A 24,700-nucleotide genomic window follows, 5' to 3' on the forward strand; every position below is an offset into this window, starting at 1 on the left:
CAATTTTTTTCGGTTTGGGTTTCATTTATTCTTTAATAGTAATTTCGGGTCATTTTGAATTATTTGAAGGCTTTATTTCAGCTAATCTTAAGTTTAATATGGCCGTTACTGTTCTTTGAAAAGCTTCTTTTTTGGAAACTTTTTCTAAATGGATTTTTTTTAAAAGGATTGGAGTTAAAAGCCAGTAAATGCTTATTTGTAGTCCAGCTTCTCTTGGCCCCACTTCATAGCTTTTGTTCTCTGATTTTTTTTTTTGTGGTAGTTTATGTTTTTCTATTGCATAAAACTGCATTAAATTTCACCAAAATAATCATTTTTTCAACGCAGTCCATTTGTTGACAATTAGCTGGATTAATTGTCATTTTCTTGAAAAGGTTTTCACACACCCCTTGGAAAATGTCGAAGCATGCCGAATTGTGTTTTTCTAAAAAATGATGGCAAACAAAAATCTATACACTACAAATTCGCTGCAGTTTTTTGCTATGCGCAGGGTATGGCGTACCGTGATGAAAGGAGTTATAAGTCCATATGGAGAGAATGATTTTTTAACGCTACCTATCTGATGCAAAAATTAGAGAATACATTTTACAGTTTATTTATCAACCTTTTCATCACAGAAATCTTGTTTATGATTGACAAAAATTAATTTGAGGCTTAATTATGCCACAATGAACTTATTGAATCATAGGATGATAATTGTATAAGGTAAATCATGAAATCACCAATTTGAGCAAGTTCTTACTGTTTTGGGTTAAAACTAACCATTTTCATAGGATACAGTAGGTTTAATGCTTTGTCTTCTTTTATCTTGCTTTTATTTGGTTAGGCTAGTCAGCTGATCTGAAAGTAGGCTAATATGGATCTGGTACATTGTAACAGGCCTAATCTAATTCAGTGGGTATTTGCAGGATTAGGTTAGGAACAATGAAACTTCAAGTGGTGAGTCCAGGGCCATAAAGATACTCTGGGAAGGTATTGCCTAGCTTCTGTGTTAATCCTCTTCTGATTTCTATGTTTTGGAAATTCGCCTGCTTGACAGGTCTACTACCTAATAAAATTTTGGGTAAAATTTTACTTTAGCTAGCTTTGGCTATCTTGGAAAGAGGTTAGGTTAGGAAAATGGAACTTTCAGGGTGGGTCTACAGGCTAAACTATGTCCCAAGAAGGCATTTTGACAGTCCTCTCCTTCTCTCTTTAGACAGTCCTGAAATTTGCTGACATGACAGATCTATACCTATTGAAATTTTGACAAATTAACAACTAAATTTAATTTCCATTTCTCTAGTCAGTTTCTTTTTCTCTAATATTTCACAGTGCATAGTTCAGTCACTGAAAGGGTAAAATTCTAGTTTAGTGACTTCTTGCTATCTCAGAAAGGGGTTAGGTTAGGAAAGTGAAACTTTCAGGGATGGGTCCACAGGCTAAAGTATATCCTGGGAAGGTATTTTAAAACACCCACCTCCACTTCTTCTCCCTCTAGAGGCCCCTGAAATTTGCCTATGTGACAGGTCTGTACCTACTGAAATTTTGAAAAAAACAACATTTTATCCTAATTTTCAGTTATCAGTTGCTTTTTCTCTGCCTTTAGTTCTAAAAATGCAGTTCCTGTTATTTGAGTAAAATTCTAAGCTATATCAATGTTGTTTTTTCTCAAAAAACAACATTTCTCGGTTGTTTTTTTTTCTCAGGAAATGTATTTGCATATCTTTAAAACCATATAAATTGGGATTAAGCAAAGTTGTGAAGTTGAAAACAATTTTATTATACTTCATTTAAGCAGAAGATTTATTTTGCAAGGTCACACTTTTATAACACACATATTTGTAAAGGTCAGGGCCCTGTAGAGGGAGAAGGAGTAGAGGTAGTAGCTTCCAAATACCTCCTGGGACATACTTCAGTCTGTAAATCCATCCCTGAAAAATTCATTTTCCTAACCTAAACCCTTTCTGAGATAGCAAGAAGTCAATTAACTAGAATTTTACCCCAACCCCTACTGATTTGCAAATATATAGGCATGTTTCCTATCTATTCTCCCAATTCATCTCAGTTGTTTCAATCCATGTACCAGGGAAGGAGTAAAGGCAGGTACTTCCAAATATTTCCTAGTACATAGTTTAGTCTGTAGACACATCTCTGAAAGTTCTGTTTTCATAATCTAGGCTAACCCCTTTCCAAGATAGCAAAAGAAAACTTAACTGGAATTTTCCTCAGTATAATCATAGTTAACACATTTTACATACAGCTCTGATATACTTTACCCCCAACTTCAACTGATTTGCAAATATATTGCCCTATTTATATAAGCCTGTTTTCTATCTATTCTTACAATTTATCTCAGTTGTTTCAATCCACTTACCTGTTAATTGGAAACTGCAACAAAACAAAAACTAGAAAAATAAGTTACAGATGGCAGGATGCATAGAAAATAGCCTACATTATTTGGGCTATATATTGGCACATTAGGGGACTGGTGATAAAATATAGCAAGGCAACATGCCAAATGTATTAACCATAATTATTTTGCATATGATGAAGTAAGAATTGTTTTCTTAACATGTTTCCTTCTCTCCAGTTAGTTCTCTAGGCAAATACCATCCAATATTTTATGCCCTGTAACATATAGGTTTGAATGAAAAAAGAAGTAGCCTTGGCTATTTGGTAATGTTTTTGCAAGATTCCTTTCTGGCCAAGCTAGGCTATAGGCTACAGTAACAATAAAAGAGTAACTTAATATCATTTAATCATCTGTCCACTCTGTTCTCATGTAACATGATGGATATTATGATGTTTGCACTTCTACCCCTCTCCTGATAGGCTATGTAGATATTGGTCCAAGTTGCATAGCTTGCTAAAATGATAAAATTTTAAATGAAATATATTTGCCATGTTTCAAAATGTTTGAGTAAGGAGAATAAAAGGTTCTAATTACTGGTTGGCTCACTCAGAAGGAAACACCATAAAATTTTGAGTAAACCTTTATATTAACAGAGTAGCCTATTCAGATAGCCAGGAAATAAACTTACCTCTATAATCAGGATTTCATTCTGAATCCAAGTATGACATTCATTTCCATTGCAAGTTCAATTTCAACCTTTCCTTTCTAACCTTACCTAAATATATAGCCCATATTATATTTTTCATTGTATTTATTGATTCTCAATTTGCCACCATGATCCACCAGTTGTAACAACATTGATGCTAACACAGTTATATAAGATTTATCTAAAAAAAAAAAGAGTGTCATTGTTAAGAGTCTGTAAAAAGCTTAAAATTGAATTTTAAGTAGAAACAAATGTTTTATTTATATTCAGGATGAAATTCTGACTCCAGAGGTAAATATATTTCTTAGCTATCTGAATCATCTGTTAATATAAAAGATTTCCAAATTCTGAAAATTGTATTAGTCTAGAAATGGGGGCTATTGAGAAGGAAACATGTTCAGAAAATAATTGTTACTTCATAATATCTAGAAAAAGTGTAGTTAACACATTTTGAAGGTGCTTCTGCTAACACATTTTGAAGGTGCTTCTGCTACAATTTTCTCTAAATCCTCCCAAATGTGCAAATATGTAGCCCAAACTGTAGACTTAGCCTATATTTCCTATGTGTTTTTTGATTTCCTGATTATGTCAATATTGATTCTGTTTATGGGCAGACAAGTTGAAACAAGCTCATGGGAAATATGTAATTTGGGCTATACCTTTGCACATTAAGGGGGGTTGGGGGCAAAGTATTGTGGAAGCACATTCAAAATGTAATAACTAAAATTTTTCTGCATGTTATAAAGTAAATATTTATTTTTAACATGTTTCCTTCTCAGTAGCCCCAATTCTAGGTAAATACCCTGAAAACTACTTCAAAAAATACTAAAATATTTCCTTAAGCTACATCATTCCTAAAAATACTTAACTTTCCTTTACCCCCCTAATTGTCAAATATATAGTCCAAATTATATATATTCTCAAGGGCAAAGGTCAGGAATAACAGCTCTTCAGAAGGAAACATGCTAGAACAAAAAGATATTCACTTTAAAATTGCTAAGTTTATATTCATTTTTATGGTTTTGATTTATGTATTTGTCATTTATCCCCAGCCCCCTCTAACTGTCTCAAATAGCCCTAGGCTTTCAAAAAACTAACATACTGATTAGTGAAAACTGATTCATAAATAGATAGACTGTATTTTTAGAAAGTAAGAATTTTATCATTTTTGATTAGTTTTTTTTCTAAGGCTTTGCAAGACCATTAGAGAGGGTGAGTGGGGATGAATTGTCAAAAATACAAACAAAAACCATAAAATGAACATATGTTAGTAATCTAAAAGTGTCCCTCTTTGCATCACTCCTTCTTAAGAGCTGTTTTTTGGTGCTTGGTGTTTTATGCCTAGAAAATTCACCCTTGTATCTCCCCTGGATAATTTTCAATGTTAATTAGAAGAGAAATTGAAAGTTCTACTCACATGTTTAAGTAAGAGATAATGCTATAGTGCTGCCAATACTGAAGAATCATAAGGCTTCAATATATTAGGCTCTTAATTAAAAAAAAAAAACTTTCCAAAAAATTTTTTTTTTAAAGAAAAGTAAAAGCTAAACCTACAATAACTCAAACTCAAAACAACCAGAAACTACTGTTAAAGTATAAATGAAACACAAAACAAGCAGAAATTAAATTAACAATCATAGCAAAAACCATACAACAGGTTCTACTATAAATTAATAAATAAATCTTAAATCAGGTAAAACTTGAATAGAATATGCCATCAAGCTTAAAACAAACAAAAATCTTTTGCTTTTGAAGTATAAATGAAACCAAAAAAACAAACAGAAATTAAATAATCATAGCAAACAAACATACAATTGGTACTAATATACATGAATCAATAAATCATAAATCAGTGAAACTTAAATTGAATATGCAAATCAAGCTTGAAGCAAACAAAAATCACTACAAACAAGATTATGGGTTTTGCCTCTTTGTCTCACTATAAAAGTCTAAAACCTAGTGTTCAATTGGCATGTTACTAAAAACTATATGTGTCTTAAACAACCTTGGAAAGTACAAATAAAATCAAACTGAATATTTGATATATAATAATATTAATGGTTGAAAGATCGTCAGTTCAAGATTTTATTTCTCTGTGATTTTTATTTTCATGCTGTAATAACTAAAAAAAAAATATTTATAATATAGTTCGTTTCCAGTAACAGTAGTTCGTTCTTTAGACTTTAACAGTTAGGGAAGGGGGCAGTATCCAAGCTCTTGTTTTAAGTGAAAGTATGTTTGTCTTGAACAATCTTGGAAATAACTATTAAAATTAAATTTGAATATTTTATATATAATGATATTAATTGCTGAAAGCTCGTCAGTTCAAAATTTAATTTACTTAATAAGTACAAAAGAAAATATTTGTAATATAATTTGTTTTCAGTAAAGCACCAATGACTCTGTAGGTTTTAGACTTTTACAATGAGAGGAGGATGCCAAACCAAAACTCTTGTTTGTAACGATTTTTGTTTGTTTCAAGCTTGATTTGCTTATTCAATTTAAGTTTTGTTCATTTTAAGGTTTATATATTCATTTATATTAGTACCAATTGTTTGTTTGTTTGCTATGATTGTTTATTTAATTTCTGTTTGTTTTGGGTTTCATTTATCCTTCAAAAGTAAAATATTTTGTTTGTTTTAAGCTTGATTTGAATATTCTGTTTAAGCTTTACTTGTTTTAAGATTTATTTATTCACTTATATTAGTACCTGTTGCATGTTCTTTTGCTATGATTGTTAATTTAATTTCTGCTCTTTTTGGGTTTCATTTATTCTTTAATTGTAATTTCTGGTTGTTTTGGGTTTGAGTTATTGTAGGTTTCTATTTCTTCTAATCTGAAGTTTAATATGGCCTTTACTTTTCCCTAAAAAACTTCTTTTTTGGAAAGTTTTTAAATTAAGTTTTGTTTGTTTTTGATTGCCAAAGTTTCAAGTTTTCAAAATTCCCTATTTCAAAATAATTTTTTGTTCCGAAATAAATTAACAGCTTTGGCAAGAACTAATAAAATTAAACTGAACATTTGATATATAATGATGTTAGTTTCTGAAAGCTCAGCTCTAGATTTTGATTCAATCAGACCTGGATTCAAAGCTTTGATGCTTCTAAGCCCAAGCATTTTTGCTGCTCAGTTTTTGTAAGATTTTTGGGGAAATCTCCCAAATTTTGGGGATAGTGAAAACCACAGGGCCTAGTTGGCCTATTGGTAAATCCTGGCATGGTTTCACTACAATTTTTATTTTATTTTCAGTTTTGTTATAAATACAAAAGAAAATGTTTGTAATAATTTGTTTTAGTAAAATGCCAAATATGCTGTAGGTCTTTTGCTTTTACCATTAAGGAAATGAGCAGTAGCCAAACTCTTGTTTGTAGTGAAGAATATAGGTTTCTTAAACAGTTTTGGAAAGAGCTAGTAAAATTAAACTGAATTACCATGACTTTTGGAATAAAACATTGTTAATAAGTTTTGAGGGCCAGGGGTTTGCTCCCATGATTTATCATTGATAATTTTATTTTTTGGGTGGAGGGTATCTGACCAAGGAGGACCAGAGGTCAGTTCCCATAAGTTTTGAAAAAAATATGTTAAGTATTTTTTTTTTTGGGGGGGGGGGCGAGTCATGAGGGCTGTAGGGGAGTTCTCATAATTTTTGGAATAAAATGTCATTAATAAGTTGTCTTTCAGAGTGGAGATTGGGCCTTGCAGGGAGGGCCAAAGGTTAGCTCCCTTACGTTTTGGAAAAAAATGTTGATAAGTGTTTTTTTTTTTTGGGGGGGGGGCTATGCTTATCTGATCTTTGGACTATTGTAAAAACCCTTGCATTAAAACCTTATATACCCCCTGGGCATAATACAACACTTGCATCAGGCTCCGATGGGGGTTTTGTTGACCCTGGAGGTTTTGTTATCTGATCTTTTGACTTATTTTATTCAAATGGCTGTAAAAAAAATTATCACATGAATTGTGGATAAAGAGGTCAGGGGGGCTAGTTGTCCTCCAGTCCCTTTTGACCCTTAAAAAGGGAACTAGAACTTTCAATTTCCAGTACAAGAGCCCCCTCTAAAGTTTAATTGACCATTTATTTCGTAAAACCTTATATGCTCCTAGGGCATAATTTACAACACTTGCCCCCAGGGCTCTGAGGGGTTGTGTAAACCCTGGAGTTTTTATTATATGGTTTTTGGCCTATTTTGAACAAAATGAATATCTCAAAAGTTTAATTAAGTACATTTGGGGTAAAAAGGATTGGTTGGGGGACTAGTAGTCATTGGATCACTTTTGACTCTTGGAAGAATCAGTTTTCCATATAAACCTTATATGCCCCTGGTACATAAGTTACTTCTTTTCCCCTGGGCTCTGGTGGGGGTTATGTTGACCCCAAAGTTTTGTTTTCTGATTGTTGGACTATTTCAAACAAAATGGCTATCTCCAAGATGTTGATAGAATGCATTCGTGGGAAAGAGGGTAATGGTGGGGGAGGGAGTAGATGCCCTCTGATTACTTTAGATTCTTAAAAAGGTAACTAGAACTGTCATTTTCAAATCAGAAGAGCCACCTGTGAAGTTTATTTGACCAACCTTTACAACACTAGCTCCTGGGCTCTGGGCGTTTGTGTTGATCCTGGATTTTTTGTTATTTGATCTTTAAACTATTTTGAACAAAACGGCTATGTGAAAATTTGGATTGGATGCATTTGGAGATAAGGGGGCTTGGGGGGGGGGGGGCTAGTTGCACTCTGATCATTTTTGGCTATTAAAAAGGACACTAGAAATTCTGATTTACAATCAAATGAGCCCCTTCCAAAGTTTACATGACCATCTCCATAAAAACCTTATATGCCCTCACAGGGCACTATTTATAATACTTGTCTTGGGTTCTGGGGGGCTCTGTTATCCCTGGAGGTTTTGTTATATGATCTTTGGTCTATTTTGAAAAAAAAAACTGGCTATATAAAAAATTTGATAGATGGTAGATAATGGTAGTTGCCATTAGATCATTTTGACTCTTAAAAAGAGAACTAGGACTTTCAATTTCTAATAATTTGTTTTCCCTCCAAAGTCTATTCAACCACTTCTTCCACAAAAACCTTATATGCTCCAGAGGAATAAGTTACAAACCATCCCTGTACTCTGGGGGGGAGGTATGTTGATCTCAAAGTTTTTTTATTTGATCGTTTGACTATTTCAAACAAACTGGCTATCTCAAAATTTTCATCAGATGCATTTGGGGGGGGGGGGGAAGAAGGTGTGTGGGGGGGAGGGGATGATAGAAGCCCACCAATCACTTTTAACTCATAAAAAGGTAACTAGAACTTTCAACTTCTAATCAAATTAGCCACCTCTGAAGTTTATACAACCACTCCTTAAATAAAGCCTTATATGTCCCTGGGACATAACTTAAAACACTTGCCCTTGAGCTCTGGAGGGGGTTCTGTTGACCCCGATGTTTTGTTGTCTAATATTAAGGCTATTATTAACAAAATTACTACCCCAAAGTTTTTGTTAGATGGGCTTGGGAAAAAAGATCCTTGGGGGGGGGGGTTTAGTTGCCCTACAATCTCTTTTGACTCTTAAAAAGTGAACAAGAATTTTCAGTTTTCAACCAAAAGAGCCCCTTTTGAAGTTTATGCAAGCATTCCTTCCATAGAACCATATATGCCCCCAGGGTATTGCTTACAACACCTGTCCTGGGGGGCTGTGTTGACCCTGGAGTTTTTGTTATCTGATCTTTGAGTTATTCTTAACGAAATGGCCATCTCAATATTTTTTTGGGGGTGCGTTTGGGGGAACAGGACATTGGGAGGGGGGGGACTAGATGCCATCTGATCACTTTTGACTCTTAAAAAGGTCACAAGAGCTTCCAGATTCCAATCGAATGAGTCCACTCATTCAAAGTTAGTATAACCATCCTTCCCATATGAAGTGTCACTGGGAAAAAATAAATAACAAATAAATAATAAAACATTGGAGCCTTATGGGCTTTACTATAGGCAATGCTATTGAGGGTTGGAAATTGAGAGTTCTAGAATCTTTTTCTAGTCAAAAGTGATTGAAGATAAATAAGTCCCTGTCCTAGAACTGTTTTTGATGTTAGGTCCTTTTTTATTTCTAGAAAGTGATTACATATTCGTGATAGTTCTTAGGTAAAAAAAAAAATTACATGAACAAAAAATCTACAAATATTTGTAGATAAGAGCTTTAAACTTCTATAGTAGGGTTCTCTTCTTGTTTTCTTTATCAGGAAGGGACAGATGCCTCAAGCGGTTTATTTTAATGCCTAAACACCCTAACGTAACATTAAACCCCAAAATGAGGAGAATTCATTCCATATAGAAGGAGGTCTGCCTCTTCCTCATCCTTAACCTCCCTCTTGGGGTTGTAGAAACTTAGGGTGCTTATTTGATTGGAAATTGAGATTTTTAGTCCTTTTTCTTTAAAGTTGAAAATGATTAAAGACCAACCAGCCCCTATCTTAGAATGTTCTTGATACCTGGTCCTTATGTTACCCTTTAGAACATCTGACTGACATCTTGATGTATCTATTTTGTACTTTCTCAGTGGCTGATCAATTGTCCACATGAGGGAATTTTCCAAGGAAAAACACCGGCTCCTCTTTTTCTAGTCCTTTACCTGGAATGATATTCTAGTTTTGAGCCTTTTTGCTAATTTGGAGAGTAGCTAAGTTATATAAATGAATCTTGAGAATATAACCAGAGCCTTAATAGTGTCCTAGGAAGGCATTTTGATGGACCTACATCCACTCCTTCTCCTTCCAGAGGGTACTGACCTTCAATTACCTTTAAATATATTTATGTTGTAAAAATGAAACCTTACAATATAGATCTTCTGCTCTAATAAGGCACAAGGAAAGTCCTTTGAGCTTGATACCTATGCTCTATTCAAATTTATAATGTTAAAGATCAATTAATTAATACTAAAAATATAGAAAATTTACCAAGTCAACAGTTTAAGTCAGTGTTCATACCCCAGATGATGCAACTCTACCAGATGAGCCAAATTATCTAACTGATAACCTTATGCAAAACCTCAGTCTTGATTCTAAGTTAGTGTATAGAGTTGAAAAGGCTGGATCATAATAAGTCAACTGGTCCTGATGGCATTTCTCCTAGACATTTGAAGGAAGTATCTGCTTTTGTAGCTGAGCCACTAACTAAGCTACTGTATTCCAAATTTCGCTAGACACCTCTGTAGTACCAGATGACTAGAGACAGGAACATATTACACCTATTCTGAAAAGGGGTAATAAAGATATGGCCAAGAACTGTAGACCAATAAGTACTACACTAGCCATGGGAAAAGTGTTTAAAAGTCTTGTGAATACAGCTGCAATTAAGCACCTTGATTCTAATGTGCTGCTCACCTCAAATCAACACAGCCTTAGGCAAAGAAAATTAACTAAAACAAACCTCATTACATTAAATTACCTTAAATTGCAGCTTGGAGCAATCTAAGGATTTCCTCCTTGTAGGCTCTGTGAAGAATTAAAGACGAGTTGAAGACTCATGGGCTTCCCATTCATATTTCCACTAACATCACTCCAATCAGCATCCACTCTTGATTTGAAAGTGTCAAGACAAGTTGCAAAGACAGCATATTCTGACAGTCTATTCCAAAAGCTGGTGACACTGTTTGAAAAGAACTGATTTCTCTGGCGGAGTTTACATGACATCTTAGACAGTTTCTTTGAGTGACATCTGGTAGAAAAGGTGGCGGCAAAGAAGAATAAATCAGGGACAATGTTTGTCGAAATAAGTTTGAAGACAGTTATGACATCCCCGAGTTTGCGCCTATATGTTAGGCTTGGTAGTTTGAGGAGACGAAGACGTTAACAATAGGGGAACAGTTTGGAATTTGCTAATCAATTCCATAGATGCCAATGAATGTGTAATTGAATTTGTTGATGAAGCAGTTGAATTAGACATTGTTCTTCTTGTGTTTACCATGGTCTTTGATTTAGTGTGTTACAGAAGACTGAAAATAAAGCTACATGCTATTGGTATTTATTCAGTTGCAACCAGCTGAATAATATCCTTCTTGACAAATAAGAAGCAGGTGGTCAAGGTTCAAGGTCATAGAGGCCAAATTCTTTTTTTAAATTGGAAACAGTCATAAGTGGTGTTTTTACAAGGTACTGTGTTTGATCCAACAGTGTCTAATATTTTAATTAGTGATGCCCCACATGTAGTCATCAATAAACTAAGTCTTTATGCTGACAATTTTAAAATCATTTAAAACCAAGCCTCTTGGCTTGGTTTTATGATATTTTATGAAAATTTATGATATACACACTGGACTATTTCCAACAGAGAGGGGATGGGATTATTACATTAAATAATTTCTGAGACCTCACTGGTTAATTATGACGAAAAAAAAATAAAGAAGAGATAAACGAAGATAATAACAGCCCGTGAAAAACGTAGATTATAATGCGAATATTTTGGTCAAGACCTCCGCTTGACTGTCCTCAGTGCAAAATAATAAAATAAAAATAAATAAAAAACAATATAAAAACCAAGCCTTAAAACAAACACAAAAACTAAAATGATAAGAACATCTCCAAGCAATGGTGATAGGATAACTGAATAAATATACAATACTGAATGGCAATTCAGTCTTTGTAGAGCGTTTTAAAAGCCAATTGCTTCCCAGGTAAGATATTATTATTAACCTAATAGAACCTCTAATAATATCTTACCTTAAAAATGCTCTTATGTGGCTTTTAAAAATACTGTACATAAATTAAAAGATTGAATTATTATTCAGTATTATATTCAATTACTCTTGACTGTTTGTTGTTTATTTTAGTTTATGTGTTTGCTTTAAGGTTTGGTTTTTATATTGTTTGGATTTTTTCGGTATTTTTTTTTATTACTTTGCACTGAGGATGGTCAAGCAGAGGTCTTGACCAAAATATATGCATTATAATCTACGTTTTCACAGGTTGTTATTACCCTTGTTTCTCTTTTCTTTACGTTTTTTTTTCGTTTCACAATTAGGCCTATTAGTCAAACATCTTTCAACTGGATAATTCTTTGTGAACAAAAGGGCAAACACCAAAAACAAGAAGAACAATAGGGAATTTCTCAAGACAGTGGGAAACAAATTAGAATGAATATTACGGCCCTATGTCCAAGGGCCGTCCTCAGCAATACAAATAAGAAAAAACAACTTACAAGAGGATAAAATCAATAAAACTAAAATGAACAGTTTTTCAAAACAGTCCAATAATGTCGATAGTTAATAGTTAACGTTGAAAATTGTGTGACTAAAAGGATGATTTCAGTCTTTTTGCCCTAAACAGGGCACAGTACATTTAGAAAGGATTAAATTGCACTGCCCAGGCTGATAGTCTAATTTTAGTCCAGGCTGATAAGTATGCAATGATGGGGAGTTTTTTGGTGTTGTACACACATTTGTGAGCATTCTAATCAGATTTGGCCTAATGGTAGCCCATTGGTGAATATTAGTGATAACTAGGACAGGGGACAATAGAGCGTTGTTTGAGTGTTGTTTAAAAAATTTTTTGCACAACCCTTTTCGCCTTTATTTATCTTATGGTAATTGTTTTTAGTTAGATAATACATTTCTTCTCAGTTTATGCTTAGAGTGTTGATTTTGGGTTTGAGATAAGTTTGGTATCAGTAGAAGAGGAGAAAGTTAACCCTTTCAGTTCTGTCAAGTAATGATAAAAATCTGATTGATTCAATTGCTTATGCTCATGCCTTTATCTGTTGAGATACCTTGGTACAAATGGGTTTGTTTTAGTATTATCAGAAAACTACAACTACAATTTCCAATTCATCCAGAGGAAAAAATTCTTGACTTTTGTTTTGTGGGGAGGGGAGCAATACCTTTTTTTTGTGCATTCTTGTCCTCTTGATCAAAGGACATAAAAGCTAATCTGAGCTTTGACTAGCTTTGAGCTAGTCTGAAATAGGTTTTCTTAACCTCGTTTTTGGAGACCAGCTCTCCAAATTATTTTCTTTTTATGTTAGGGTCTCCCTTGGCCCAGAGACATCCAATTGAAATTTCAAACTGATCAAGGACAAAAAGTCTTTTGGCCAATTTCAGAGCTTGCCGATTTTCTTTCCCCTCCCATGAAAATATTTGGTTCATTTAGACCAAGCAAGGATTCTCTTAAGTCTCAACCGAATCAAAAAAATAGTTTTCCAGCCTTATTTTGGACCCTTTATTAGAACCAACGAAGGCTCTACTCAAAAAGAGAGTTCCGGGCAAATTTTCAAAAGAACCAATTTTTTTTCAAATTTCTATCATGGTTCCATTGGGTCCCCTGGGTCCAGGGACCATGATTTTAATTTTCAAGCCATCACCTACCTGGGATCAAAGTTGCCCCTCCTCCTTTTCAAATTGGCATAATACTTTTTGGGTATTTCTATTGAAAGAAAAAAAAATAAAAGGAATAACGCAATTCCACCCCTTTATATTTTGAAAATATATTTTTGTATCTTTATTAAAAGAAAAAATATTAGAAACATCTTTTCATACTACATTTTTGAGAATTGGTGTCTTTTGTTTTCCATTATAAAACCTATTTGCGAACAGTTGAAAGCATGCGTAATTTACAGCTCATCCTGGTAGCAGTGGTAGCCTTGTAGAAAGGGCCTTGCAGTGGGCTTGGTTGCCCCTGCATGACTTTTGACTTGTATAAAGGGGACCTGAACTTTCCATTTCCAGTTGAACAAACCTCCTCTCAGTTTTCTAAGAAAACTTATTCTAAAAGAAGTGGCTGGGGAAAAAAGAAATGAAGAAGTAATTATTACATCAAAGGCACATGGTTGTTACTGTAGAACATGATTAATTTCAGTAAAACTGAGAAGCTCAGAGAAATGATTTCAACTCAGTTGTTTTATAATGTATGACTGATTCCTAAATTTCCTAGTGTTTAACAGTTTATTTATTTTAGACAGTTCTAACATTTGTGTGTTCCAAGTTTTACTTTGAATTTAAGGTCCAAAAACTGAATTTGGAACAAATTGAAGTCTTGATAGTGTAAACGTGTAAAACACCTTATGCTCTTGATGTATGATTATACTGTAAAAAGTAGTGAGAATGTGAAGTACCATTATAAAAAGCCTAATATTGCAAGGAAGTCTTATAATAATAAAAAACATAAATTTTGTAAGTCATAATCAGAAATGATTTAAGTTTCATGTAACAACTAAGTAAAGAGCAATGGTCACTCCTATACTATTTGATATATTTGTTACTGTTTTACTGCAAATTTGGATTGAGGGGATGCTCATTGGGACTTGGGAAACCACTCACAAGGTTGAAAGTAGAAAGGCCAAATGATCTTTTTAAGGACAGAAATGTCTTGAAGTCTGTCAGTCTTGTTCACATGCTATTTTTTGCTCCTGTGACATTGGGTCAAAATTTTGAGATAACCATTTATCTCTGAATGATCAAAAAAAAAAAAAAAAAAGGCTTCGCAAGAACGTGCCATAAACAGTCCTGAAATTAATGGCTCTAAACTGTGTTCTTGGCCCAATCTTAACATGTACTCTTCATTAAACATTTTTATGAAGTTTCAAGTAGATTGTAGAAGAGGTAAAGAGGACTTACCCTTATACTTTTGTTATCAGGACATGTAGCAGAAGGGGTTATCAAATCTCAGCCAAATTTTAAAAGAAGAAACAGTAAGCTTTCATCAAGTCCTTCATTCAAAATAGATGCTTCATTTTTCATGTTGGTTCAGCCTCTTCTCCCGAAATTCCTATAACCAAAGACCTTCCACAAAGTGCTGTCTTGAGCTGCCTCCGATTCTCTAAATTCCTTTGGGATCTTAACCTCCCCCATACTAACATACAGTATGGTAATGATCTAGTATTATGGGCAACTGACAACACCTTTGAGATTGTACCATTCAAAGGGGCAAAATTCACTCTCCAGTTTGATATATTTTCCCAAAAACTAAGTTTGCAATAACTCATGTCCACTCTGAGTGTCAAGTAGCTCATGCAGAATTAACAATAATTGGCACTGTCATACCTGATGATAATTACATAAATTACCTAGGCCTTATACTTGACAAACAACTTAATTTCCACCCTCACATTGAAATAACAATGAATAGATGTTATGGGAAAATGTAAAAAAGCTCATACACTTTGCATAACTGGCTAAGAAATGCATCCATGTTTTGGGAATTGAAAATGAATTTACAAATGTTCAAATGAATCTCCAAGTGCCCTCCAGGCCTATTGATCACATTATTCCTCCAAACTCCTCTGGACTCAGACCCTCCTTGTATTACTGCTACCTCACTGCAGTACCAAGGCGCCTAAGGCAAACACGCCTACGCACGCTTCACCCCATCCTAACTTATTCAAAGCCTCCCCCTTTACACCCTCCAAAGTAGTATTCATTTCCCTTAAATGTTTCCCTACAACATCCTCCCACCCCATTTTGGGACAACCTGCTTTTTGTTTGGCCCTAGACACTAGGCTGACAAGGATGATCTCTGACAATCTGTCATCCTTAACCTGCAGAACGTGTCCTGGCCATCTTACCGTTTCTTGCAATATAGACCCAGAAAGCAGGATTGAACCACATTTTTCATTCAGCTTACTGTTTGACAAACAGTCAGTCTGTTGGGCACACAAAACAGTCCTTAAGCAATTTCTCTGGAAAAATCTAGAAAATCCTCCTCCGTTTTTGGAGCGCCCAGGCCTCAGAACTATACTTGACCGCTGTCATATCTGCAGCTTCCAGTATTCTAATCTTGTTTTCTGACTTATCTTCCTTTTATTCCAAACTTTTTACAACTGTGAGAAAATATCCTTGGCCTTTGTTATTGTACTTTTAACATCTTCACTGCAACCACCATCTTTACTAATAATACTGCCTAGGTAAGTAAAGCTGTCTACTTGATCGATCTTCTTATTACTCAAAATCACCTCTTCACCTCCACTTATTCCTAGTCTTGGCAACTTACTCTTCTTGACATCAATTTTCAACACTATTCTTGTATAATGAACTCGCAAACCTCTGTAAGTTCGTTGATTTTGCTAACATTTTCATCTAAGATGCTTATATTGTCAGCATAATCTGAGTCTAAGAGAGTTTTACTTCCCCGTTTGATTCTGTAATCTCCATTGCCTTTGCTGTGGTCCTTTGGACAAAGTTCATCAAAATTACTCATATAAAGGGCGATAGAACACAACCCTTCTTAACTCATGATTTATACGAAACCAACTACTAGCCTCATTTCCTAACTTAACTGGAGCAATGTGTTTGCTCATACATACCACTAATCACTTTTATGCATTTATCTGTTAGACCATAGAAGGATTGGATCTTTCCTAAAGCTCTTCTACCGGCTGAATCAAATGCTTGCTCGTAATCTAAGAAACTGAGAACTAAGCAATCGATACATAAAAAGAATCGAATTTTTATGGTGATTGAGAATATATAAAGTTCATTAAGTTTGATGTTACACATCAACAGTTATGGGAGAATAGAATCCAAGAGTATCAACCAATGTTAATGAAAATCACATCATCAGATTCAGCATATGAGAGAATCCTATTTTAGAGGTTTCAAGCTCCTATATACAAAAATGTAGAATTTTGCATTTTTACCAGACGAATTTTTTTTTCAATGCTGATCCTACAAGATAGAAAGAAGTCTCATTTGATCGGAAATCAAAAGTTCTAGTGCTTTTCTAAGTAACCAAAAAAATGGAGGGCAGCTAGCCCCTCTCTCACGCCCCTTTTCTCCTAAAGTCACCCAATCATAATTTTGAGATAGCTATTTTGTTCAGCATAGTTGAAAGGTCCATTAATTATGCCTTTGGGGACAGCATGAGCCCCCAAAGGCCCTGGAGTATGGGTTGTAAGTTACGGAATTTACCCATTGCTTACGTATAGTATTGGTTATTGGGGAATTTACAGACATCTTTTTTGGGAGGAAGGGGGAATTTTCTGCCTGGGGGATAGTCTTTTTAAACATAAGTATGCCGAGGAGAATTTTTCAGGCAGAATTGTTTGCAAGAAATTTCCCTAGGAGATTTTCAGCGAGGACAGAATTTTCAGAAAGGAGTAGTATTATATGTGGGAAAAACTTTACTGTGTGGGATTTTCTGCTGTGGGAGGAAATTTTCCATAGAGGGAAGCTGGATTTTTCGGTATTATTTGAAAAACGATCAAAAACTAAATTTAAAAAGCAAGTTTTTTCAACTGAACTAAGGAGTCACATTGAAACTTATAACGAACGCGAGTTTTCCGTATATGAGGGGGGTCGCCCCTTCCTTAATACCTCGCTCTTTACACTATGGTTTGACTTTTTGTCCCAATTCTTTAAAAACGTCTCCTGAAACACGTTTCAATCCTGAATTAGATTAAATAAAAAAAAACTAGTTTTTTTAACTGAAAGTAAGGAGCGACATTAAAACTTAAAACGAACAGAAATTACTCCGTATATGAAATGGGTTGTCCTCTCCGCGTCCCACGCTCTTTACGCTAAAGTTTGACTCTTTGCCACAATTCTACTTTTTAAAACAATTAAAAACTTTAGCGTAAAGAGCGTGGGACGCGGAGGGGACAACCCATTTCATATACGGAGTAATTTCTGTTCGTTTTAAGTTTTAATGTCGCTCCTTACTTTCAGTTAAAAAAACTAGTTTTTTTTTATTTAATTTCTGAACGTTTTTGAATTAATGCATGTTTGATTTTGGCTCTCCGCACATAAATTATTGAAATGAAATTAGTATATTAATTTTTTTTTTTGGCTAAATGGCTTTCTCTTAGTTTTGATCAGACGATTTTGAGAAATAAGGGGTGGGGAAGGAGGCCTAGCTGCCCTCCAATTTTTCGGTTACTTAAAAAGGCTACTAGAACTTTTAATATTCAACGAACGTTTTTATTAGTAAAAAATATACGTAACTTAAGAATTAACTTACGTAACAAACTTTTATATTCTTATATTTTTATTATGTGTACGAGGGGGTTTGTACCCTCGTTAATACCTCGCTCTTTACACTAAATCGTAAGTTTTGTCCCAACTCTTTAAGAATGACCCCTGAATCAAAAAGGCCGTAGAATAAACAGTTGAAATTACTAAAAATATTTTAGCATAAAGAGCGAGGTATTTATCTCCTCCTAAATACCTCGCTCTTTATGCTAAAGTATTTTTAGAACCCCTCATATGCGTAATAATCTCTGTTCGTTTTAAATTTCAATGCTATTCCTTACTTTCATTTGAAAAAATGTTTTCATGTTTATTTTTTCATTGTTTTTTTATAGTAATGCTAGAAAATCCTGCGCCCTTTTCATTGAATTTTTCTTCCCCCATGACATATTCCTCAAAGGAAAGATCCTCCCACAAAGCCCTCTCCCATCAACCCCACCCCCCAAACCAAAAAATCCCCATGAAAACGTCTGTACACTTCCCAATAACCATTACTATATGTAAACATTGGTCAAAGTTTGTAACTTGCAGCCCCTCCCTCAGGGATTGTGGGGGAGTAAGTCATTCCCAAAGACATAGTTATTATGGTTTTCGACTATGCTGAACAAAATGGCTATCTTAAAATTTTAATCTGTTGACTTTTGGAAAAAAATGAGCATGGGAGGGGGCCTATTTGCCCTCCAATTTTTTTGGTCACTTAAAAAGGACACTAGAACTTTTCATTTCCGTTAGAATGAGCCCTCTCGCGACATTCTAGGACCACTTGGTCGATAAGATGACCCATGGGAAAAAAAAACAAAAAAAAAACAAATAAACACGCACCCGTGATTTGTCTTCTGGCAAGAAATACAAAATTCCACATTTTTTAGATAGGAGCTTGAAATTTTTGCTATAGAGTTCTCTGATATACCGAATGCGATAGTGTGATTTTCGTTAAGATTCTATGACTTTTAGGGGATGTTTCCCCCTTTTTTCCAAAATAAGACAAATTTTCTCAGGCTCGTAACTTTTGATGACAAAGATTAAATTAATTGAAACTTATATATTTAGAATCAGCGTAAAAATTCGATTCTTTTGATGTATCTTTTAGCATCAAAATTCCGTTTTTTAGAATTTCGTTTACTATTGAGCCGGGTCTCCCCTTACTACAGTTCCTTACCACGAACTGTTTGAAAAGAAAATAATTCGGTATTTCGGGGCTTCTGACATTATTACTCTTTTGCGGAAGTTAGGCTCAAAATTGAAAAAGGATTATATTTTTTCTCTGGGCCCCTTCTACCTCTTAGTTCGTTCATTTTCCCGTTAGTTTTCACCTGTTTTCGCTTGATAGTTGTGTTATCTCTTAGCAGTTCTTTCGTTAGTTGAGTTATGGTTGTGGTATATATGTTTTATCGCTCGTATAGTTGTGTTATTTTCAAATTATACTCCATTATAGAGAGGCTCCGAACACCCAGCATTGTATGTTAAGCTCTTAATTTGACGTTTTTTTCTAACTTGACCACATTCGTCCTGCGCCCTTTTCATTGAATTTTTTCCCCCATGGCATATTTCTCCAAGGAAAGATCCTCCCATATAACCCCCTCCCTCAACCCTACCCCCAAAACCAAAAAAAAATCCCCCTGAAAACGTCTGTACACTTCCCAATAACCATTATTATATGTAAACACTGATTGAAGTTTGTAACTTGCAACCCCTCCCCCAGGGACTGTGGGGGAGTAAGTCATCCCCAAAAACATAGTTATTATGATTTTCGACTAAGCTAAACAAAATGGCTATCTCAAAATTTTGATCCGTTGACTTTGGGAAAAAAATGAGCGTGGGAGGGGGCCTAGATGCCCTCCAATTTTTTTGGTCACTTAAAAAGGGCACTAGAACTTTTCATTTCCGTTAGAATGAGCCCTCTTGCGACATTCTAGGACCACTTGGTCGATACGATGACCCCTGGGGAAAAAAAAAAACAAAAAAAAAAAAAAACAAATAAACACGCACCCGTGATTTGTCTTCTGGCAAAAAATTCAAAATTCCACATTTTTGTAGATAGGAGCTTGAAACTTCTACAGTAGGGTTCTCTGATACGCTGAATCTGATGGTGTCATTTTCGTTAAGATCCTACGACTTTTAGGGGGTGTTTCCCCCTATTTTCCTAAATAAGGCAAATTTTCTCAGGCTCGTAACTTTTGATGGCTAAGACTAAACTTGATGAAACTTATATATTTAAAATCAGCATTAAAATGCGATTCTTTTGATGTAGCTATTGATATCAAAATTCAATTTTATAGAGTTTTGGTTCCTATTGAGCCGGATCGCTCCTTACTACAGTTCGTTACCACGAACTGTTTGACTAAGAAGCTTTTTTAAAGTTCTAAAAAACTTTAGCGTGGAGGGGGGAAACCCTCTCATATACGGAATAATTACTATTCGTTTTAAGTTTGAATGATACTCCTTACTTTCAATTGAAAAAAATCTTGTTTTTTTTTTATTTAATCTGTAAAGAATTGAAAATTCACACACGTACAGTCCTTTTTCCAGTGGCTCTCGGGTATAGCTAATCCTTGGATACATATTTATTGATATTTTCAACTATACTGGACGAAATGGCTACCTAAAAATGCAGTGTCCTCCTTTGCAGAATTAGTTGATGACACGTGTAGCTAAGTAAATCAAAAGGTTCTTTACACATCCGCCGTTTGCCCTGAACTGTTTGGAAGATTGTGTTGAAACTTCCAAAGAGTGCTTGATGTCAATTGGACCTCAGAGTTTTAACTAAAGGAGATAGTAGAGGTAAACCAAAAGACTTTACGTGCAACCAGTCGTCGAAATAAGACGGCCGGAATGACTCATATTTGTAAAAGTTAACTTGCCTTCTGATGTTACTATGGTTTCGTTTAATTTGGAGGTATTCCCCCTCCCGCCTAAAAAACGATCCACCACCCCTCTCTCATAATGGCTGATGTGCAGTTACATATTGCAAATTTTGCGAAGTGTATGGCTAATTAGTGCAGTGATTATAGTAATTAGTGTAATGAATTAGTTTAATTATTAATCTTATGAATTAATTCATGAATAGTTCACTTTAATTAGCATTAGTTTAAATGACATAATTAGTTCATCTATGCAATAAATATCAGAATCATTATTCTGCAGTGCGAAGCGAGATATTACGTCACCGCACCCTTATTCAGGCTTGGACTAAATGCAAGAAGATGAAAGATTAATTCGTACCATTTGGGGAAAATTCTCCGGGAGGGGGTATTGCAAGGGGAATTTACCGGGTGTGAATACGCCGAACCCAATTTGTCTCCGGACCTACTAAGTTTTCCCTAGGACTTAAAAATTTACCTAATTGGCAATTTAAAAATCTGTGCCAAATGAGATTCTTTTTTTTTCTAAGTTAACATAGACATATATTCAAAGGAAATTTTTTTCCATATCTAGGGTATGTTAGACACACACAAAATATCAAGATGTTATCATATACATCGATAGAACCCAGGGGCGTATCCAATATTTTTGTTCGGGGGGTATTTTTTCGAAAGGGGTTTTACCTAGAAAAATAAAAAAACACATCGCAAATTTATATATGCGCATTTCTGTTGCGTTTTTTCGAGTCGGGTGACTTTTTTGGGGGAGGGGGCTAGGGTTCAAACCCAGTAACACCCTCCCTCTCTTATGATACCGCCTTGGTAGAACCTATGCCTTTTGGCCATAGCCATTCTCATTTTAGCGTAATTCAATAAAATATTTACATGTTACTGTTTATAGTTCTTTAGATTTATAGATGGCATTGATACTTTTGGCATGGTTTCTAATGTCTAGCAAATGCTATGTTAATACGTAGTGAATCGTAATGTTAATTATGTGTTAGGCAAGCCTCTGTCGTTGACTTTAAGAATGCTATGTCAAAATCAAATTAGCAGATTTGGGATTAACTAACAAAAAGGGTAATGTATGTTTTATTGCGTTTTATTCATTTAATTTTTATTTTGTAATTCACGACTCTTAATTCTTCCTTTGATATACACCGTTTTGTTTGTTTTTCTTTGTTTTCCTCAAAATATTGTTGTTAAATTTTTACAGAAACCGCTTTTTTTACAGTCACAAAAAAAATCTGTTAAAACTAACCCTTTCCCTGTAAAAAAAAAAAAACACTTTTGAGTAAAGCCTAAGGGTTCTTGCACATCTATGGTGTTCCGTATTTTGTGTAACGTAACTCGGGCGATGTCCCCGAATTTTGAATTTGACCTATTTTCTGAAACGTAACTGACATTTTCTCTGTTATTTTGTGTGTATTCGCCAAATGTCAATGTCAATTATAATAATAGTTTAAATTATTCTCTATTTAATTTTTCCAACAGTTTCCAAAATAATTAACTTTGTGAATCTAGCTCTGTGTAAAAAAAAAACAACAACAAATAAATATAAATTCAAAACATGTACGAAAACTTGATTCTAGCGTAAATTATATCTATATTTTAATGTAGGATTACTTCAAGTTAAAAATATCTCCTAGTATCCGTCCTAGCCAAGTGGATTGGTGCGCTGGATTTAGGAACTTTTGTCCGAGAGGGCGAGGGTTCGAATCCTAGTATACCCAATTATTTGATTTGGGACGGGGTGAGTGGCGTGACTGTAAGCTCAGCCAGAATCATACCCAGCTCCAAATGGGTACGTGGAGAAATCTGGGGAAGGTAAACAGGAAGGGTATGCAAAAGCACAGGATGGCTGGCCCTCATCCCTCCCATTGCAGTTCCTGGCCGAAGGGCTTTGAGACGGAGATGAGCACCGCTGGTTCGGATCTTAAGGGTTTAGTGCCGTATCCTTTGCCTTTACCTTTTTATGGCACTTGGTATCTACCAAGTGACACATAGCGATCGCAAATTCTGTCGGTCGGTCGGTCTGTCTGTCTGTCCTGGTTTTGCTAGTTTAGGCACTTCCAGGTAAGCTAGGAAAATGAAATTTGGCAGATGTATCAGGAACCAGACCATATTAAATTAGAAATTGTCGTTTCCCCGATTCGATCATTTGGAAGGGGGGGGGATGATAAATTGGAAAAATTAGAAAAAATGAGGTATTTTTAAATTACGAATGGGTGATCGGATCTTAATGAAATTTGCTGTTTGGAAGGATATCGTGTCTCAGAGCTTTTCTTTTAGATCCTAGCTGGATCTGGTGATATTGGGGGGAGTTGGTGGGGGGGACCTAAAATCTTAGAAAACGCTTAGAGTGGATGGATCGGGATGAAACTTGGTGGGAAAATAAGCACAAGTCCTAGATACGTGATCGACATAACCGGAACGGATTTGCTCTCTTTGGGGGAGTTGGGGAGGGGAGGATTAATCTTGAAAAATTATACAAAAAATGAGGTATTTTAAATTACGAAGGAGTGATCGGATATTAATGAAATTTGATGTTTTTGAAGGATATCGTGTGTCAGAGCTCTTATTTTGAATCCCTACCGGATCTGGTGACATTGGAGGGAGTTTGGGGGAACCTAAAATTCTTGGAACACACTTAAAGTGGAGGTATCGGGATGAAACTTGTCGGGAAAAATAAGCAAAAGTCCTAGATACATGATTGACATAACCGGAAAGGATCCACTCTCTTGGGGGAGTTGGGGGAGGGATGGTTAATTCTAAAAAATTATAACAAATTAGGTATTTTTAACTTACGAAAGAGTGATCAGATCTTAATGAAATTTCATATTTAGAAGGACCTCGTAACTAAGATATCTTATTTTAAATTCCGACAGGATCCAATATCATTGGTGGAGGGGGGACCGGAAATCTTGGAAAAACGCTTAAAGCAGAGAGATCAGGATGAAACTTGGTGGGAAGAATAAGCGCAAGTCCAAGATGCGTGACTGACATAACCAAACCGGATCCACTCTCTTTGGTGGAGTTGGGGGGAGGGGAGTAATTCGGAAAAATTAGAAAAAATGAGGTATTTCTAACTTACGATTGGGTGATCAGATCCGAATGAAATTTGATATTTAGAAGGATCTTGTGCTTTTAGAACTCTCATTTTAAATCCCGACTAGATACGGTAACACTGGGGGGAGTTGGAGGGGAAACCGGAATTCTTGGAAAACGTGAAAATCGAGGTATCTTACGAATGGGTAATCGGACCTTAATGAAACCTGATATATAGAAGAATCTTATGTCTTGGATGCTCGATTTTCAATTCGGATTGGACTCGAGGACATAGAGGTTGGAGGGGGGAAGCAGTAATCTTGGAAACCGGAAATCTTGGTAAACTCTTAGAGTGGAGAGATCGAGATGAAACATTATGGTAAGAATAAACACAAGTTATAGATACGTTATTGAAATAATTAGAATGGATCTGTTCTCTCTGGCGGAGCTGGGGGTTGTTCATTTGGAAAAACTAGAAAAATTGAGGTATTTTTAACTTAAGAACGGGTGATCGGATCTTAATGAATTTTGATATTTAGAAGGAACTCTTGTTTCAGAGCTCTTATTTCAAATCCCGACCAGATCTGTTGACATTGGGGGGAGTGGGAGGGGGGACCGGAAATCTTGGAAAACGCTTAGAGTGGAGAGATCGAGATGAAACTTGGTGGGTAGAATAAGCAAATATCGTAGATACGTGATTGACGTAATCGGGCTGGATCCGCTCTCTTTTCGGGTGTTAGGGGATGGGGTTCAGTGCTTTGGTGAGTTTGGTGCTTCTGGACGTGCTAGGACGATGAAATTGGTA

General features: G+C 35.2%; 1 protein-coding gene across 3 annotated transcripts in view; it reads left to right on the forward strand.

Moving 5' to 3' along the window:
* Positions 1-565: 565 nt before the first annotated feature.
* The window catches only part of LOC136037253 (uncharacterized), a 61,509-nt gene continuing 37,374 nt past the window's right edge, over positions 566-24,700 (forward strand). For 2 of the 3 annotated variants that reach the window (XM_065719882.1, XM_065719884.1), the window contains exon 1: positions 566-705. The gene's annotated coding sequence lies outside the window, so the exon portion shown is untranslated. Of the gene's footprint in view, positions 706-21,656; positions 21,928-24,700 lie in introns of those variants that run through there. The other variant, XM_065719883.1, reaches the window with a different exon arrangement.

Source organism: Artemia franciscana, chromosome 16, assembly GCF_032884065.1.
Source record: "Artemia franciscana chromosome 16, ASM3288406v1, whole genome shotgun sequence".
Classification (NCBI taxonomy): Eukaryota; Metazoa; Arthropoda; class Branchiopoda; order Anostraca; family Artemiidae; genus Artemia; species Artemia franciscana.